Source organism: Argiope bruennichi, chromosome 5 (assembly GCF_947563725.1).
Source record: "Argiope bruennichi chromosome 5, qqArgBrue1.1, whole genome shotgun sequence".
NCBI classification, from domain to species: Eukaryota; Metazoa; Arthropoda; class Arachnida; order Araneae; family Araneidae; genus Argiope; species Argiope bruennichi.
This window is the reverse complement of record NC_079155.1, coordinates 57,776,203-57,797,434: the sequence shown is the minus strand read 5'-3', so window position 1 is coordinate 57,797,434 and position 21,232 is coordinate 57,776,203.

Genomic DNA, 21,232 nt, shown 5'->3' with positions numbered 1-21,232 from the left:
TGTGTCCAAAAGAAAAGGTTAATGTATCAAAAACTATGTGCATACATTTAAAAAAAGAAACTCGCAGTAAAATGAAGGCTTTATCTTAATAAATAAACTTTTTATTTAATAAACTGCAAAATACCAAATACACCTTATTCATATAAACCCTAATATTTTCAAGATGTGTAATATATTACAGTTTCCATATAATAAATTCTACATAATTTGTATTATAATCATATTTATAAATAAAAAAGTGCATTATAGAAATCAATGATTTCATGTCTTCTGGAGAGAGAAAATGGGTACTTTATTTTTTTTTTTTTTAATTTATGCATATAGGTATGCATTTTTATTAATATTTAATCTTCCATTTTTAAAAACTACTTTGTATAAAGCATGTTGTTATTCTCATAAAATTGCATGCATTGATTGAATTTTAAAAAGTTTTCATTCTTTTTTTCATTAAATTGCTTGAGGTGTTCACCTTATAAATGTTTTTGTGTAATTTTATGTAGCTCACATCTTAACAGAATAGTAAATTTCTGATTTATTAATATATAATTAAAAGTTAAATTAAAATTTGTAAAGGCAATTTTTCATTTTTAAAATAATGTCGAAATTCTAGAATACAATTTGTTTTATAAGAAAACTTCTTGAATTTTTATATTAAAATCGCAAAAAAAAGTATTGGTAATTCAATGTTTTATCAGCCCACAAGATTATTCAAAACTTCATAATCTGAGCTTTTGATATATAAACTGTTGTAACAGCGTCAAATTTATATGCATTCAGACTCTTTAAAAGAAAATAGAAATAATGATAATAAAAAAATAAAAAAGATTTAATCGAAAAATGAAATGACATTAGTTCAAGCAAATAATTTATTTTAACATGAGAATTAATTAAAGTTGATTAGTTACCAGCTTTTTAAACAATTGAAGAAGTAACAAAGTATTCATGCTGTTATGTTTTTGCATTAAGAAATTTCTGCAAACACTTTTTTTTTTTTTAATAAATCCTAATGATTAAGAAAATCCTTAATGACGAGTTGACTCGTATTGACCCACGACTTAAACTTTTCCAAATCACCTCCTCTTAGATATGCCTCATTTGTTTAAAATGAATAATGGTGTCTTCTATCTTCATTCTTTTTCAGACAATGGATTTTGTTAATTATTAATCTTTTCAATAACCTCAATACGAAAATACAATTCCACTTATTTTTTGGAAGAAAAAAATTCTGAAGAATACAAACTTGCATTATCATAAATAAACGTGAATAGGAAAAAAAAAATGATTTATTTGTATGAACTTGCCGAAATGTTTTGCCGCTAAGATAGATATTTGCTGTTAAATGCCTCGTAGAAAACTCATTAATACGGAAACATATTACAATTGCACTTTTTATTATTATTCCAATAAAATTCTTATCTGATTAATATTGTCTCTATTCGCAGACAGCTTATAATTAAGAAAAGATTGAGTTTTTGGATAATAAATTATGGTTTGTATCTTAGACAAAATATTAATACTCTTGTGCTGAAAGTAAGATTTCATTTCATTTTAATTTTAAAATAACCCACAGTTTCTAATAAAGAACATTGCAATGGTGAATTAGAGTGGTTGTTTAAAACAATGAAAAACCCATACAAAAAGAAGTGTTTTGCATTTAATATGGAATTGGAGAATCTTTGGTAGTTGAAACTGCTTGAATATATATGTATAAACCTCTTTGAAATAGACATATACAAAAAATATCAGTAATTAATCAGTAAATCAATCAGTAAATCGGATTTTTTGCTATCCCTCATGCAGAAACTGTTCTAATTCTGGTGAGAAAAAAAGAGGAATATAGCGGGATTTCAGTGTTTCTTTCAAAAGAGACCACATGGGCTCTATGATGTTCAAGAGCAGTGATTCGGCTGACCACAGAAGGTCTGTAACTGAATGCTGATGTTTCTGAAACCTTGACTGAATAGTTGGACTACGATAAATCGGGAAATTATCTTGATAGGTGCACTCTCCAGCTGGAAACAATTATTGCGCCTTAGAATGCAGTTTATCAGAAAAAGAGTGATATAGTCGTTGCAAGTGACCTGTAAGTGTAAAGCCAAGTTCCGACAATCTGTACATGCCTTATGAAGACACATTTTGCCTTCTTTCCCCTCTCTTGTGGTTTTTCCGGGGGGTATGTATGCTCATTTTTCAACAATTTTCGGGAAACTCCGGACCGACGTCCACAGGCTGGAGTAATCTAATAATGGGTCATTTGGCAGATTTACGACCATATCCTTAAAGGCCACAGGTCGTCGTAACGCGACCTAAGCCGTGTTCCAACAACCCGCGAATCCTCAGACGGAGCACGCTTTCTCCCCTTGACCCTCACTTCCGGTTTTCTGCGGTTCTTTGATGCATTTACAGTTTATCGACAAATTGTCGGTAAACTGAACATCAAAGCACCCCTGAAAACTGAAAAAAAAGGGTCAAGGGGGGAAAGCGTGCCCAGTCTGAAGATGGACATGTCATAGGAAAGCGGCTTTAAGGTGACAAAGGAGCTCACTTCGAACCACCAGATGAGGCCCTAAAGCATTATGGAATCACCGACATGCTTCATTATAGGAAAGAGGCAGTCTGGGCTGTGGGCTTCTGCAGGGGGCTCGCCACACGTAAGCCCGTCCCATGGTGGGGAATAGTTAGAAACTGGATTTATCGGAAAACAAGACGTTTCCATTGATCAGCAGTTCAGACTTAATGGTCCTTGCACCACTGTTTCCTATTTACATATGTCACAAAGGGTTTTGAAATTGAAGCTCTACCTGAAATATTTCGTTTATGTAATTTCCTTCGAACTATATAAGTCGATACTGGGTTTAGTAATTGTTCATTCAGCTCATCAGACACTTTTTCTGCCGTGATCTTCCTTCTGGTGGTCACAATCTTCCTTAATGTCCTCCTGTCTCTCGCAGTGAGTCTGGTTTCTCTTCAAAAGTTCGTTCTACCATATGTTGTTTTGCCATGATCGTCGAATGTTTTCATGGCTGGATGCTATTGATACCCATGTCATGGCATCTGTGCCACTGTGGTTATCGACGCACCAACGGGACAAGCTCCCACTATCTGTCCGCTTTGGAATTCTGACAAGTATCCCATTTTAGCTTCACCCGAAATGAAATTAAGCACACAATGATGTATGATATACTCTCAGACACCCTAGAGAATATAATCAACAATGTAGTACAAAAAACCTGATTGTTACTTATTTAATTTAATCCTATACTATCATATGCAGAAATTACTGTTTTCATCGAGGCTTTTCCATTATTTTCAACATCTCCTGTGTGTTACTGAGCATTACAACCATTAATTTTATTGTATTTATTTTTTGCAATGAGCAGCACTTTCCGAAAATTTTGATAAATATTTTTTTTTTCTATTCGCATATCAACATTTTAAACAATATGATCATATGAAACATTTTTTTATTATTTATCTCATTAAGTATAATACTTAATTAACCTCGAAATTAATTCAGAAAAAAATCCCCAGAAATCTTTGAATAAGTATATTTTTTCTAGATGACAAATCGCAAGTGGGTTTTAGAATGTCGACATAATCTTGCTGCAGAAATCAAAGACAAATAAAATTGCATACGCGATTTGTCACAGGAAGTTAAAATAAAATTTAAGCAAATAGAACAAATATACTTAAAGCAATAATAAAAGACATAAACGGTTCTTTTATCTTCACTGCAATCTTCCAGAATGAATGAAATAATTCCGAAGTCGATCAAACTATTCTTTCTGAAAAATATCGAAACAAATAAATGCGAATCGCATTCAACATTCGGGAACCTAAAAAGACACTTCAAAATGGAAGGATGTTTTACTCATGTGATGGGATGCGGAATTGCACGTTATGCTGGAAATGCAAAATCTGCTCTTAAAATAAAATGTGCATCAGAACCGATTTTTCATAAGGATTGCATTCCTTAGAGCACATTAAGATACTTTTATTGAGAAAATGAAATAGACGATACAAGTTAAAATTTTTGAGTTCTTCCATTTAAATTTAGAAATCTGCTTTTAAAAGACGTCTATTTGTGTAGAAAATAATATCTTATCAATGTTCTCTGTATGTTGATTTTTTCTGTAGCTAGAAATGCATTGCTGGAGAAAAAGATCGATTTGGAGAAGCAAATTGTTTTCTGCTAAAACGACAAATGCTGGTTATTTTTTGTATTGAAATCTCATTAAAACTTAATGCAACTAATGCTTAATAACATTATCTAACTTCATTAATGTTTAAACATTAACAAGCGCGCGCACTTATAGACACAGTGTGTGTGTGTGTGCGTGTGCGTGTGTGTTGGAATTTCTTCTCTCATTTTAAGTTAATATTTGTAGTTTATTCATTCATTTGCAGCAGAATAAAATCTCCGAGCTGCTCGATATAGGAATATTCATCCAATCGGAATTATGCTCTACTGTACGTAAAGATATGTAATATTATTTTAGTCGCTATGTGTGCTTCTGAGAAAATCATGGATTTAATATATTTCAATCCGCTCTGTTTTTTAGCATCTAAAACCGTCCGAATAATGAAGTAATAAATATTTTTTATATCAAAATACTTATATGTTCCACCTGTTGAGCCATAAAAAATTCCTAATCAAAATGCAGTGCACTCAATGCAATCATTGTTTCACCTACATATGAAATTTCCTGGTTTAAGCGCTCAATTATCAAACCAGATTTGAGAGTATGGCAAGAAATATTTCATTAAAATTTTATGTATACAATTGTATTTAACTAAATACAAATAAAGTAAACGTATAAAAATGAATTAATGATTTAAAAATATAAAATTTAATTATTAGCATCATATAGAACACTTATTTGGAAATATATGCCTTCATCCAATAACTTAGAAATCAGCTAGTAATCTACTATAAAAATGAAGACCATGTATTAAAAATTTATAAAATTAGAAAGGATTTATATTTGAAATAAGAGACTTGGAAAAATTATTCTTGGACTACGGTTTTTGAGGAATTAATAGGATTAATATATTCTTGATAGGATTAATATACTCTCAAGCGAGCGAGCGCACTCGATTGTGTGTAATTTATGATAGAAATATAGATATACGGTGTTGACATAGTTGATTTACCATTTCATCATTTATCAATAAAGTTGCTGCATTTTTGGTTCGGGTTATTGTAAAATTGAATACTAAGTACAAGACTTAACAATGACTTAAAGAAGCAAAATTCTAAGCAAGTTGCCAATTTTCCTTTGGGTACTGAAAACTCTCTTGATTACAATCCAAATATATGTCATATTCATCTCAATAAAAATCACAACTTTTAAGCTTTCTTAATTTGATTGACTTTGTTAGCAAAAATAGGATGCTCGTTTCATATTGGGTTTTTCTTTCCATCCGAATGCGAGTACACAAACTGTTGAGGATTCGAACCCCGTTCGCAAAGATTTATCACATGAAGTGAAATGATGCTTCCAATTATTTATGCAAGATGTTATTTGACGGTTTTATGCAAATGTTTTTCCATTCTATATAAGAGCGGAAGCACTCGTGCGAGCATACTTAGATGTAGATTCAGATTCTTTTTTTCCCCTTGTGTTCGTAGTCTGTGTCGGTGTAATATCTGATACGTTATAATGCATTAAATGTTTGTTTGTTGCAAGAAATAAAAGTCTGTGTCTTTAAGAAGTCTTCTCGACCTGCAACATTTTATAAGTACCAGTCACATGCATTTTTCACTGCTATTATTTGAACATTTTACTCTGCGGGCCTTACAGACGATTGATCTTGACAATTACAGGGTTTGAACCCAAATATCGTCTGACAGACTTTATGGTGACTTTCTTCAAAGAATTTATTGAATATTCATCACTAAAGCATCAGAGAATTTCGTTTTCCTTTCATCAAATATGTTTCATGATTAAACTACCTACCGATATTTGGAATAAAATATGAAAGATTCTTTATTGAAAATGTGCCTATTAAAAATAAATGTCAACTTTGAAAACATCCAATCTTTTCTTCAAAACATATATTTCAAATCGAGAGTATCGTTGTTTTACACGATTAATTTTTATTATCTTAAATGCATCGGTTTAGTGGATCAGTGTCCTCAACACTTATATATCCATTATTAATTGGCTTAAATAAATGAAATTTTTAACATATTATTTTATTTATTAATTAATTTAAAGCCTTTTTTATTCTTGAACTAAATCTGTTTACACGAAATTGTATAGCTCAAATTTATATATATATTTATATTTATGATATTTTATTTAAATAAACACAGTTATTGATTTTAAAAATGAATTATAATAATCTTAGAAATTAGGTATCTAGATATTTCATATTAATTTTTTTTTCCGTATTCATGAAAGTAGAAAAATAATAAATGTATACATAGTATGTCTTATCTTTAGAATTTATAGAATTTATATTATATTTTTATAGCAAATAAATTTTTACTACATATTTATAAGTAAAAAAATGTTTCCATGTTTCAAATTAATATTTTAAAATTTTCCTAATTATAAATTCCTAAACTGTATGTCATAAGTTTTTGAAACCATTATATCATAAATATACAGTTTGAAAATTTTTTATAAACTATCTTTATTCACGTTGAATAAGATAAAGTTTTGTAAAATCTTCATATTAGTGTAATTCTTTAAAGAGTTATACATGCCCTTATTTTTCTTTTTTCAATTTGTAATATAAAATTATGTTCCATAACGTTGGATCTTTCATTTATAATTGTGAAATTATTTGAATTGTTTTCCAAAACTGATTTAAAAAACAAATTATTTTGTCAGATAGAAAGGCAGTCTTTTTATATGAAAACTGTCGGTTGTGTTCTACAACGGGTGTTGAAATGAAAAAGTACGAAACGTCGTAACAACGAGACCGTTAACAAATTTACCTATGTCTGGCTACGTTCTCCCATAGTGACCACTAAGGATGCGATTGGAGTGTTCGGCGTAGATCGGAGCATGCGCGGGCGCCCACATGCGCAGGAGAGAACAGAGGCTCTTATAAAGAGTGCCGCCCAATTGACGTGGTAGGTCCGTTATTTGTTGAATTCCTCGATCACAGCAGACGCATTAACTCTGATGAGTACTGTGAGACACTCAGAAGACTAAGCAAGTCCATCAAGAACAAAAGACCGTTGCTACTCACTGAGGGGGTGGTTCTGCTTCATGATAACACGCGTCCACATGTCTTCAGAGTCACACACGAGGAACTGACCAAGTTCCAATGGGAGCAGCTCGACCATCCGCCCTACAGGACGGACATGTCGCCCTATGATTTTACTGTGTTTCCTCCCCTGAAAAAATATCTGAAAGGGAAGCGCTTCAACTCGGACGGCGAACTCAAGGACGCTATGAATTACTGGGTCTCGTTACGGCCACAGGAATTCCCGGAACAAGGAATCATTAGGCTCGTTTATCAATGGTATAGTTGTGCTCAGGCCTATGGTATATACTTTGAATAAAGTCTTCATTTATACCCACAATGTCATTTCATACCTTTTCATTTGTACACCCCTTGTATTTAAGCAAAACACTCTTTAAATATTCAAAAATTTAAAAGGAAATAAAAGTCAGACTTCATTTATTTTTTGAAAGTCATTGGAAAGATACTTTTAAACTAGGTTTATATTTATCAGATCAAAATCATATCATCTATCAAAAATCATATATCAAAATTGAAAAATACATATAATATATTGAAATGTTTTATAACGAAAGACCAAGACCATTTTCGACTTATTGTTATTTTTAGTACAAAAATATAGAGCTTACATCCACCTATCCACTTGGTTGCAAATTTAGAATGCAAGAACTAGTATTTAAATTTATTTCTTCTGAAATTAAATTTCCATCTTTCGACAAGGTTAAATTTCAAACTTTAATTTTAATCTCTTAGCTTATCATCAAATTATGCCCATATATAATTTATGTGATTTACCTAATCAGTATCATTGATGTCACATATTGATCTATCCCATCAGAATAAAATATAGGACATTTGAATGAAAACCATGTCATAAATATTGCCAGTAAGTGCATTTACTTTAGAAAAAAAACACCCAAGACAGATATAATACCCAAAATTAATTCAGTTTTTTTCCTAAATTTCGAAATAAATACATATAATTTCGTCTACATCTTTGAGTGATTTGAAATTAAATAAAAATCCAGGAAAACTTTAATGTTATTTTTTAGCATAACATTAATTTTTAAAAACTGTTAGTGATATTAATAACTGATATTACTTTCGATGTACAAAAAAAATAATATTTTAAATTTCAAGGTTTTTTTTTTTAACCTGTAATCTCAATTCTTAATGTTTTTTTTTAATTTTTATAAATCGCAATTAAAGATTAGTAAAAATGACAGAGAATAATTATTTTAAAGTAAAATTGCTAGAGAGAATTCATTAAAAATCTGTATTTTTATTTAAAATATCTACATAAAAATATTTATTAAATCATTTAATGAAATATTACTATTTTTCATTCATAATTAAATTAATCAAAATTAGCTAAAATTGCAAAACTTCAATTAAACAGAAATCGTTATTAAAAAGTGTAATCTTTGCGTTCTATTTTACTATCAATAGGGGGCAGAAAATCACAGCCCATTATTGATAGTAAAATCAAATTATTATATCGATAGCAGAAACATTATTATTTCATTTACTACATCAATTTATATGCTAATACTCATTGAATTTTATATGCTATACTCATTGAATCGATTTCGTGAGTCATATTTATATCATGAGTCAAATATAATTAAACGAGATTTGGGTTGATTCGATCAATATACCTTCAGAAACAAGGTAATTTATTAAACATAAATTCTAAGACATTTTTAAAATAAAATAGGAGAAAATAATTTTTCTATTCAGTAATTACCTTCCTTTAAAAAAATTAACTTGTATTTTAGAAATGTTCTTATCAAAAATTTCTTACGAGTTTGCTATAACTTCTATGTCATTGTTACATATTATGTTAATGAATTTAAAATTAATTATATTCAGGTATGGGTTTTGTAAGAATAATAATGAGGCTAATATATGTAAAAATTTCTATATAAATGAGTTTTCCTCAAAGCAATAAGTAGCAAACTTCTATTAAACGTCAAAACTTTTCATTACTTTTCATGCTCTTCATTTAGATAAGTATATATTTTTTTCATTCTGTAATTCATTTTCTTCTGAAATTATTTCATTTTAAAAAAACTTGAGAAGAGATTGCATTTTTTGTTGCTGATAATGGAATTAATTATTAACCATACATATTACTTAAGAAAGGAAATTTGCGAGATCTTCATCATTTACCGAGAATAAATTAGTTCACTTCGAAGATTGTTTGAATAAGTTTCTGTAATTGATCAAAATGAGTAAATTCGTCATTAATATTCTTGATAATGTAGTTTAGATGTTAAATTGATGTGGGAAATTAATGTAAGTTTTGTAGGAACATTCAAAAGTATTTTTTTTTTTACTTTTTATAAACATAAATTAATTTACTAAATCTTAAGTTATAGTAAATGATGTAAAATAAATTGGCATCCTTTGTTGTTTTAGTTAAACTTGCTTCAATTCTTTATATGAATTTTTACAATATGTGTGGAGTCCTTTAAAAAGTTGCCATTGTTTCCTGATTTTTTGCTTGGTTTGAAACGGATAATGATTATACGATTCGAAATATGCAGTGTATTAGAAAAATGTGTTTCTTGTTTTGGTGAGTAATTATTTAGAATACGTAATAAATTAATCGAAGAAAATATTTCAATCAAAACTAATTAATGTTTCTCCTACATATGTTTTCTTTCAGAGAAGGTATATTTTATACATTGTCATTCTTCCGTTATTACACATTATTAACATTAGAATAATTAACCGGAAATTTAATAATTACGATTCAGTTTACTTGGGGGATTATTTGTATTGCATTTAAGAATCTGTTTTTACTTTAAGATGTATAGTATTTATAATTTTTAACCAAACGAAAAAAAGGGAAAAAATACATTATTGTATAATAATTTGATCTAATTCATTTAGACCACAATAGAAGATTTATAAGAAATTTTCAAAAACATTTTATTCTGAACGGTCATTCCATATATAAGACACATTAACTAAATCTTTCATCTTTTAAAATTGTATTAATAAATAAACTCAAAATGTTTGAAGGAGAATTTATCCTTAAGCCAAGCAAATATCAAGTTTTAGATGTTTGTCATTTATTCTAAATCTTCTTGTCATTAGAAAAAAAAATTAAGAAATGGGAAAAAAAATCAATTTTTCCTTGCATAAGAATATATTTTTTCAACCAGCATTTCATCTGAAAAATAGTAACAGAAACTTGAGAATATGATTAAAGTTTGATACTAAAAAAGTGATAATCATTTGATCAATCATTTTAGGAAGCGGATTCAATAATAAAACCCCCTTTCTTCATTTACCGAAGAATGGCTGATTCAACGACAGGAAGTATTTTCGCATCTCCCAGAGTGAGCCTTTAAAAAGCATTTTAATAATTCACCCATTTTATCGTTTTTCCACCCTCCCGACCACAAAATGTGCTATTCAGAATTTCCCAGCTCCGAAGCTTCGGTATTCTTCAATAATGCAACCCGAATTCGCAAACCACGAACTATACTCATCCCGTAACGCTCAAAAGGAATGAAAACGTAAGCTGACACACACACCCGAGGGGGAATTCAAAAAACGATTTAAGAAAAAGGATATGAAAGAAGTTTGGATATTTACCGCTTGTCCTCTAACAGATCGGAATAAAGGGCAAGGGAAAAGATCTTCCAATCTCCCACCTCTTCCTTTACGTATCTTGGGAATTTTCAGTTATTTCAACTTTTCTTTCTTCTTCATTTTTCCCCCTTTCTTCTCTTTACCCAAAAGTGGCTGTAACACCAAAGAGTGTCAACGTCGACTGTCAATGTTGTTACTTTTGAAACGTCAGTCTCAAACTTTCTGGTTTCATTTTTCTCTTATATTCTTAATTTATATTTTAACGGAGGTTTCACTTATTTATCATAAATATGATTGAAAGATAAATATTTGTATTCTTGTGAATATTGCTACTTCATCACGGAAGTACGAAATATTTTTGTTTTCAAGAAGGCTTAGGAATTTATAAAGGAAAATGTTTTTTCAAAGATTTTTAATTACTTTTTTTTTGTAACAATTGTGCGCTTGAAATTAGATTATCTAAAAGCTATTTATTCTTAAATAATTTTAAAACCTTAAATGACAAAAAAATCATTTCAGTAAATATATTTATCCTATTGAAATACCCATTTCATTCGAGTTATTTCGGTTTTTCTGTCTTATAGCATTATTAGTTTAAATTATTTCATTTAAAAAGTCACACTCAAATTAAAATTATATAATGTTTTTACATTTATTGAAAATAGCTTTTAAATTTTAATAATTGATTGTAATAAAATAATTACATTCATTCCGAAAAGCTTGCATTTGCACATTTATCAATGTATGCCTACATATTATAATTTTTTTATTATTATTTAAATCTACGTTTTTTCTCAATATGATATAAAGCTTACTTTTGTAAGGTCTATTTGAGAAAGCAGCTAAAACAGAAAAGAACGAGTGTGGGATATGTGGGAACCCCAAGCTAAAAATAAGTAAACCTCTTTCCACATTAACTGATATCGTCAAGTCCATCAATAGTTGTCTCTTAAAATATGTTCTATGCGTCTAGGGCGAAACCTTGAATTACGAACATTTTTGAACTTTACAGAATATTCTCTCACTCTTGGTATTGACACCCACATGCACTCTCGTGTATTCGTTTTCATATTGATTCCGGGGGTATTCAAATCTCTCTAGCCAATCCTTTCCTGTTTTGGCTTATTTTCAAGACCTAAAAGAATTCCACAAGCTTTTAGAGGTGTTTCATCGAATGTAGAGACAAATTAGGATATTCAGATAATGGTTATTAATTTTCAATTGTAAATCAATAGAAGAATGTAACTTTTCAAAGCATGGTATTTGACCTCATGTTGTCAAGCTTTCAGGTTTAAATATTGCAGATTTAAATTCAAAGGTCTTGGTATTTTCTTCAAGAAATGATACTGAGAACTTCAGGAATAAGAGCCAAAGGAGTTGATAAATTCACTTTTAGATGCTTAGTTGAAATCGCTTGGCTGAAACAGTACACTATACTCAAAGATTATACTTGATAATTCACATAAAAAAATTTAAACTATGTTACTAGAGATGCCACATGTAACCTTAAGACAAGGTTACAATCACTATATGCATAAACATAGTGATTAATTTTAAAAAAATGTCAAGAACGCTTGCTGTGAAAAAAAAAAGATTTCACTGACAAACTGCAAAATTTTAAATGCATCATATGCTTGTACATATTAAATATTTGCAAAATTAATTACATAAATCGATCTTCATATTAAAAACTCTGCATAATTTGGATTATAAAAGCATTTACAATTAAAATTCAAAATATTTGATAGAAATCATGATTTCAAGACTTCTGAAAGTAATTTTATTTTACTTTTTATTAATATTTAATATGTAATTATTTCAAACTTATTTTGCGAGTAAATTTTGCAATTATCTTAAATTGTAAGACCTGGTAGAATTTTAAAAAAATATTTTAACTACATTTTATTAAATTGTTTGGCGTATGCTGGTAACTCATGATAATCATCACGATACTAATATATATATATATATATATATATATATATATATATATATAAACTCATGCTTTATCAGAAAGCAATGATAAATGAGTTATTAAAATTGGTCACACAGTTAAATGATAAGTAAAGAAAATATTTAAATTTTAATATAATTAGAAACTACAATTTATCCTATAAGTACAGACTTTGTATTTTATATTGTATTATATTATATATTATTCCAAGACTGAAATGGCACTGTAGTGTTATCTAAGCTTACAAGATTAACAAACACTTCATATCTATAAATTATTATCTGTCATCACATGTAAAGGCATCAACTGTGTCAGACAAATTCGATTAGTTGAGACATTCAACTGAATATTGACATGACATCAGTTCAAGCAGCTAGTTTAATCACCCATTACATCTTGAGAATTAATTAACAGATTAATTAGTTTACTGGTTTTCAACAATTAAATTAGCAATGAAAGACAATATTTTTACATTGCCGAAATTGCTAACATATAATTTTATTATTATTCACGATTATAAAATCCTCACGACAAGTTAAATTATTTTGATCCATAAATATATTTTTTTCAAACCATCTGTTTTTAGTTCAATTCACATTTATTCAATTTGAATAATGGAGTACTATATATTTCACTCTTTATTAAATAAGGAGTTTTTTAAAATTATTATTATTCATCCCTTCATCAACTCCAAAATAAAAAGGAAAAAAAAACATTCATAGTGGTTTCTTCGGAAGAAAAAGAAATTAAATCGCATGGACTTCAATTGTTATAATTGAAATAGGGTAGAAAAAAATGAATTTTTCTGATATGTTTTACTTCTAAGGAAACTATTCGCCGCTGAATGCCTTGTAGACAACTCAATGCTTTTCTAATAGATATTTTGTTTTTCCATTAAAATACATAAATACTGTGAAATGCAAACAATTTGCATTTGCCTTTCTGTCTTGCCTTTGCATTTTTTAAAATGCTTGTCAAATGTACATTAAGCTTTTCTCCATTAACAAAACTTGTATCAAAATTTATATCTCAATTTGCACGAATTTATATCTTACTTTACTATCCTCCCCCTCCGAAACATAGGATTTCAAAGAATATCAAGATAGAATTTCAACTTACGCACTGAAAATACTCAGATTCTAAAGGAATCTCAAGTTTAGATGAAATTACATGGATGAAAATAATTAAGTCAATTTCATATTTTGTATTTTAAATTCAAAGGTAAATACAAATCATTCCAAAAATTATACTATGCTAAAGCAGATCTGTGATAGTTTCAAATTACAAAAGAAAAAAAAAATATGCAAATTAGAGTATTAGTCTATTTTGTCTTAGTTCTTTTAGAAATCTCTTATATTTAATCTAATAAAAGTAACAGCAGTTGAAATAGAAATAATATTGAAGAGATATGAAAATAAATACGATGAAAAATATTAAATAAAAATTCATTAAATAACATTACATTCTAAATATTCATTTGATGAGCACGCGAAGAAATGTATGCTAAGCAGTAAAAATTATTTAGCCCAAGCATCAAAAATGGTCTCTAAATGTCCGGCCAATGATCGCATTGTTCGGGAGGAACATATCCATATTTATAAGACATTTGAATAATATAATAATTTTCTAAGCTTCATTATTTTGATACATTTTGGTTTAAGGCAATAAGACACTTTTTAAAAATATTATTGAAAAATTTGCATTTATCTGTCTGCATTGTTTCTGCTTCAACATTTATAAAGTAATAATCATATTAATACTCTAAATTTATTTAAAATTTATATATAAGTTTGCATTTTAAATTCTTACTAGAAATACATTTTTTCGAAAAAAAGAAGCAAAAAAAGGCAAGAAATATCTTTCTTAGAAATATTTTTTTTCTTGTATTCATTTAGCTATCTTTGTTTAATTTTAAAATAAACAACAACAAAAAAAAAATCAAGAAATTTTTCGACTTGGAAAAATTGGCGCAAAATGTATAAGCTAATACACCAGGAATTAATGAATGAACTTGAGGTCCAACCAACAACATAAAATCAAAAATTATTTTCAGAAACCAATTACTTTCATATGAGTGAATAATAACGATTCATATCGCTTTAGCACTAAGAGAAAAAAAATCAATTTAACCATGAATTCATGAAATTGATTTCGGAACCTCTATCAATATTGAAATATCCAAAACACCCACTCAACAAAACTAGTCGTAGGACAGAGGAACTTGGATGTCATTGCGTAATTTTTTCACCTTTCGTTATGAGTGATTGACCGAATATCCAAGGCAAGAACTTTGTTCTTTTTATATGCTCAACCAAATTGGTTTGGGGAAGAGGAAAGTTTCTGGACAACTCTCAAATATCCGACCATATATTTGTTTACTAGATATCTGTTAAATCATGTCCTCTTTTGCATTTCAATCTTTTAAAGCAATGGGCTATCATTACGGATTTTGAAGAGTGGTAAGGGAGTTTTGTTACCTATGAAAGAGATATTCTGTCGTCCCATTATTCTGCCATATTTGAATTCGGGTAATTTTAGAGATGAGAGAATTGCGGCTGAAACAACTGGACTTAGAGAAAGTGAAAAAGGATGCTATATTCCACTGCTTTAAATGTGGTGTCACACTCTAATTAAAAAAAAAATATCTATAGGGGATCAACCTTAGTCTTTAAAGAAGTTTCAGTCTCCAAAAAATACTAAATGCAAAACTTGTACCTGAAGATGACGAAATAAATCATCTACATTTTAAACATCTTTCCACCTTATAATACAAATTGTGAGTGAATGAAAAAATCCACCGTCCCTTCTATTACTTCCGGCATTTTGAGCTAGATTTAGATTTGTAAGTTCCATACAATTATTTCTTATCTCTAGTGAACACGGTGGCCTGGTGGTAAAGTCTCGGCTTAAGGATTTCAAGTTCGAGACCCGAATTTACCGAAGAACCGTCATGTAAGTGGCTCTGGTGCACGCTAAATCTCTCAGGGCCAAACGTCGTCCCGCTGATGGGATGTGGGATCTTGGAGAGGGGGTATCAGCAAAGATGTCTTCCTCGTCATCTGACCGCGACTATGAATTGGTTACAAACTATAGAGATAAAAAAAAACGTAGAAAATACATTTTTATCAATTAGGGAAACAATTGCCTACACTTAGTAGAAAGTAATTATTTTTTATGCAATCAGAGCTTTTATGAAATTGTTTGAAATATTTCCCTTAGAAAATAAAACACATTTTGAATGATTTTCCAACGAATGTTTATGAATAGGATTTAAGTTACAGAAATCTTAAATAATACTTTAAACTGCAGATAAGTTTTATTGAAACGACAAGAGACTAAATTGCGAGCGACAGCGAAGAAAAAAAAAATCAACTTTTAGGGAGTTTATCCGAACCTATTTTTCTGGGAGATCGCATAGCACTGAAGAGAGTTTTGGATGCATTTCAAAAAAGAAGACAAACGAGATAAATCGAAATCTGAGTTTTCTGCAGTATAAATTTAGCAATCTGTGTTTATGTATTTATTTGTGAGGCGAAAAATGCGATCTTATCAGGATGTGTTTATTTTCTTATGGCTGCAAGGAAATGAAAAAATAACAATTCCGGATAATAAGTTTTCTAGGTTTTTTAGATAATAAAAGAAAAGCATTACTTAGTATTTTTCTACACAAATGTAACCGTTGAATATTATCAGTATCAGGAAATATACATTGTGGTTTAAATAAGAATCTTTTTCTTTGGAAGAATGCAGTGCGATTCTTGCTCGCAAGAATGCTGAGAGTTACTTAAAAAATAACAATATTTTAACAGTTTAATACAATTTTTACAAACCATAAATTGGAAAAAGTTTGCTCTTTAATTTTAATATTTATTTTTTACTTCAGTTCCCAAAACATATTCATTCTACAAATTAGCACAAATTCCTTGCTTGATCTTTTTATAGACTTCATTTGTAAATAAATGTAGCTTGAAATATATTTTATATTACTAAACTATACAATAAGTAACAGAAAGTACTATAAAATTGTACAATTTTAAAATATATATTTTTAAATTTTCTAATCATTGTTAAAAATTGTATTGTATGGAAAAAAGAAACGGCGTTGCATGCTTTAAAAAGTACTGTTAATTGCGAAAACCAATAGCTATATGTGAAATTTAATGTCACATTGAATAAAATTAAAATGCATTTTTGAACTTTCAGATAAAACTCTCGTGCTCTACGATTGCCCATCTTTTTTTTTTTTTTAAATAGGGTTCTCCCTAGGCATATCATTTTAAAACTGAAATGTTATTAAAATGGCAAATAAATATATAATCTTTTTCATGTAATCTTTTAAATATAATTAATCTTGGAGATGCTGGCTTATATAATCCCTTTAATTTTTTTTTCTTTTAATTCTGAATGTAAGGCTATAATTCTCTGATTATTACACCGCCTTTCGTTCCAGAAAAAACGTGACCGTAATACTTCTAATTTTACTTGCAAAATATTACCTCTACAAGTAATATACATTTTACGAATGTGTCATAATCAGCAATCAGAAGATTATTAAATCTTAAAAATTCTTTTAACTTTTACATATATCCTATTTATGATTTATTGTTGATGTATCTTTCAAAACTGATATTTTATGTGTAAATAAAAGTCTTAATTTTTATTCAAAAAATAATTTATTAATAATGCAATTTTTTTAATTTCTTGAATTTTATTCTTTAAATTATTTTAACTATTAGCTAATTAATAACTATAAGTGTATTAATTTAATACCATCCTTTTAATTTATTTTCAATAAGATTACAGAATAGTTTAATAGATTGATGTAAAAAAAGAAAAAACAGGGAAAATTGAAGAAAATTTAAAACAGACAATAGGATAATGACTTAACGGTTTCTAAGTGTCATTCCTCTGAAATTGCAATCGAATGTCTGTCCTTTACCCCCAAGGTTATATCTAACTATTCTATAATCTTCAGGAATAAGATTATGGAATGTAAATAATTAAACATTTCTTAAAAGTAGAAATTCAAAAATGTATTTATATAATTATTCTTTTTATTATGCAATAATAAAATCTTTAAGAAAATTTTCTCGTGATAAGATATTGATATACCAAATGTAAAAAAACTTGGAATAAGAATAAACATTAGTTAATTAATGAAGCGTTTTTATCTTTTAGAAATCAATTGTTTGGGAATTTAATTATGTTCAGGAAGCAAATAAATATTTTTTTAACCTTTTGAAGGGAAATGTATTTAAAAAAAAACCGTTTGCTTACAGAAACGCACAGGTAAAGTCGCACATAAAAAAATTCACAGACGAAGAACACAATAAAAACTGTTACACCTGAAAAACTTTTCCTGTCTTTAGTTTTTCAACAAAAGGTCATTACAAATATGTGTCACTGACCTCAAGGGACATGAGTATTCCCCGAAGTCCTTTCGTTCACTCTAAGATCATGAAAGTTTTTCTTGTCCCCTATTTTTAAATGCCTGAAAAGTAATTGCATATCTGTGATAGGGATAGAAAGATTTCCCACATTCAACTCTTAAATCTGAGACTCTATTTTAGTATTTTCATGGATGAAATCTACAGTATACCTTAGAATCCGCATTCCTTCAATAAAATCTAACCATCGTAGTCTTTTTCGTTGTCAATACATTATTGTATTCCAGCAAAAAAACTGGATTCAAAACTCATTGTTAGGCAGACTCATTATTCTCAGAGGAAAGTATCGTTTAAAATAGTTTTCACCACATTATTCTTAAAGTATCTACAAAGAAAAGCAATAAGGACTATTAATTGAATACGTTCTGGAACTTGCATGCCTTACGGAATGTCGAAGACGAAGTGAGGTTTCAAAACAAGCAGGTAATGACGAACTGAAAGGCATTTACGGATATTTGCAAAGCGAGAGAAATTTTATTAAAAAAGAAAGACATGCAAAACTAACATCGTAGTTCTGCAAATGAAAGAAAGTTATAAAAATATGGGCATATCAGTATTTCAGGAATCATGTTTAAATAAAATTAGTTTTGTGTTATTTTTTACAAATATATTTGCACTTTAGAAGAATTAAATTTGTGAAATGCTTTCATTTTATTATTGTCTTATATATATATATATATATATATATATATATATATATATATATATATATATATATATATGCATACACACACATATAATTTTTAATGAATGGAAATTTATAGAATATCTGTATTATTTTGAAATTAAAATACAACATTTTTCTTTTTTATAGAAAACTCATATCGGATAGCAGCTGCCGTTTTCGATTCAATAAGACTGACTCATTTAATCCACTGAAAAATGATGCCCAGGAGAACCTATGGCACTCTATGCGATATGATCTACAAAATCTATGAAAACCGAATGCAGCATTAGACTACAAAATAGTCTTTATATGAAAAATAAATAATTTTGCTGTTTATAAAAGATGTTTAAACATCGATTGAATTTGAAGAATTTTGACTTTGAAATCTTAAAACAGTCACATCACTTCCTCTGTTTGTGTTTAATGAAACAAAACATTTAAAAATAAATGATTAAAGTACTGATAAAATTTTAAACAATAGATTAAATTCTGAAAACAAACAATTTCGTCACAAGTCGTAATTATATAGATATAACTGATGAAAATAACCGTTATTTACATTCAATCAGATGTTAGAAGAGTAATTTCGAATTTTATTAAGTAATGGACGGCGCACCAGCGGTCGTTCGTTGAAGCAGCTATTCAATCGCTATACGGCATTATTAGTGCACCTGAAGTTTCGTGAGCTTTTAATTTGGCTGCAAGGGATATAAGCACAAGACAAGCTTACACGACGCTGTTTCGGCGGAATAGAATTTCGGAACAAGATCTTATCACCAGGTCACTAAGGCTATGGTGATATCACATGTTTTAGAACAACAAATCAAATTTCAGGTTCATAACGTATAATTAAATCGTTACAAAAATTCTGCATTAATACATTTTTAAGAATGAATTCCAATATAAGCGAAATGAAGTTTTAAGAAAAATGGCAATTTCTTACTATTAATGTTATGTTTGTTTTTATTGATGTATTAAGTACCAATAAATATATTGAACCGATTCTTCCAGATTTATACTTAATATGTATGAATTATTTTCACAAAATCCATTATAAAATAAATTCTGATGGACCTATATTTTTATATGAAACATGTATATGACTGGATAGATTGTGGATTCCTATAGTAGAAACAACAAAATAAGGTTTTGCTAATATATTCTGATGTATTTTGATGATTAGGTGTGTACCAAAAATGGCTTTACACCGGTAAAAAGCTTATAATTAAAATAAAAAAAATAGCTGTAATTGCTAATATATAAAACCAACTTTGAATCAACATTAAGTTGGCATTAGAACGTACATAGAACTAGAAAATAACCAAGCTGTTGAAGGTTGTAGTGATATCATTGAAATAATAAAAATAATCGATTTTGAAATCATTTTTATTAACATTTTACCTTAATTAACCGATACGAAATTGAAACATCCAATTTTTCAGATATAATTTTCCATTATGATGATAGATTCACCATCATTGTTAACTATTCTATCATTAATGTAGTTAATGATGAAACCAGAATCTTATTCTGGGCAATGATATATTATTACGAATAATGAATGCGATTTCTTTGAGAATGCCAGTCAATAAGACCGACGTAATTGATATTAATCATGGAAAGCAGTAAAAACATGAAGCAAAAAGGAATCATACATCATAAGTTGTAGATCACCACACATTATTATGCAGCTAATTTACCTAGATAGTTGCAAATAACTAGCCATTGTCGTAGATTGTCAAATGAAAATGTCAGGAATGAAACTGATTGATTATCTATGACTTGAAGCATTACAGAACGTATAATAAATGTAAACATGAAAAAAATGTATATATCTTTTGCTTTGGGATATATTTCTTTAACAGAATCATCCCGTTTCAATGTATTCTTTTCCATGATTGAATAAAGTAATAATAAGGTTATATATTATTATTCTTTCGCATTTTCTATTACTATTTTTATGGAGTAATTAATGCACTGCTTGGAAGTTCACTTGCAGGTTGGAAATCCCAGTTACTCGTACAACAGTTGTACCGACCCGTGGGCAAAAGTAAAAATATTCTTGTTACAGCAGTTTTACCACCAGTAAACAAAAGGCTAATCATAGAAATATTTTTATAGAAATATGCGTAGACATAATAGTTTTCGCAAAAAATTCCATTTCTGTAGAAAACTTAAACTTTTGAAAAAAAATATATAAATTTGAGAAATTTTATTTGCAAAAAGATTAAATTAGCTTTCATATAACATTTGTCAAAAAGCCATATTCGCTAAAATAAGAGGGCGTTTTACACATTTTTTTGGATATTAATAACGATTTACAGGTACTGGAGTTGCTTTTGATAATAACAAATT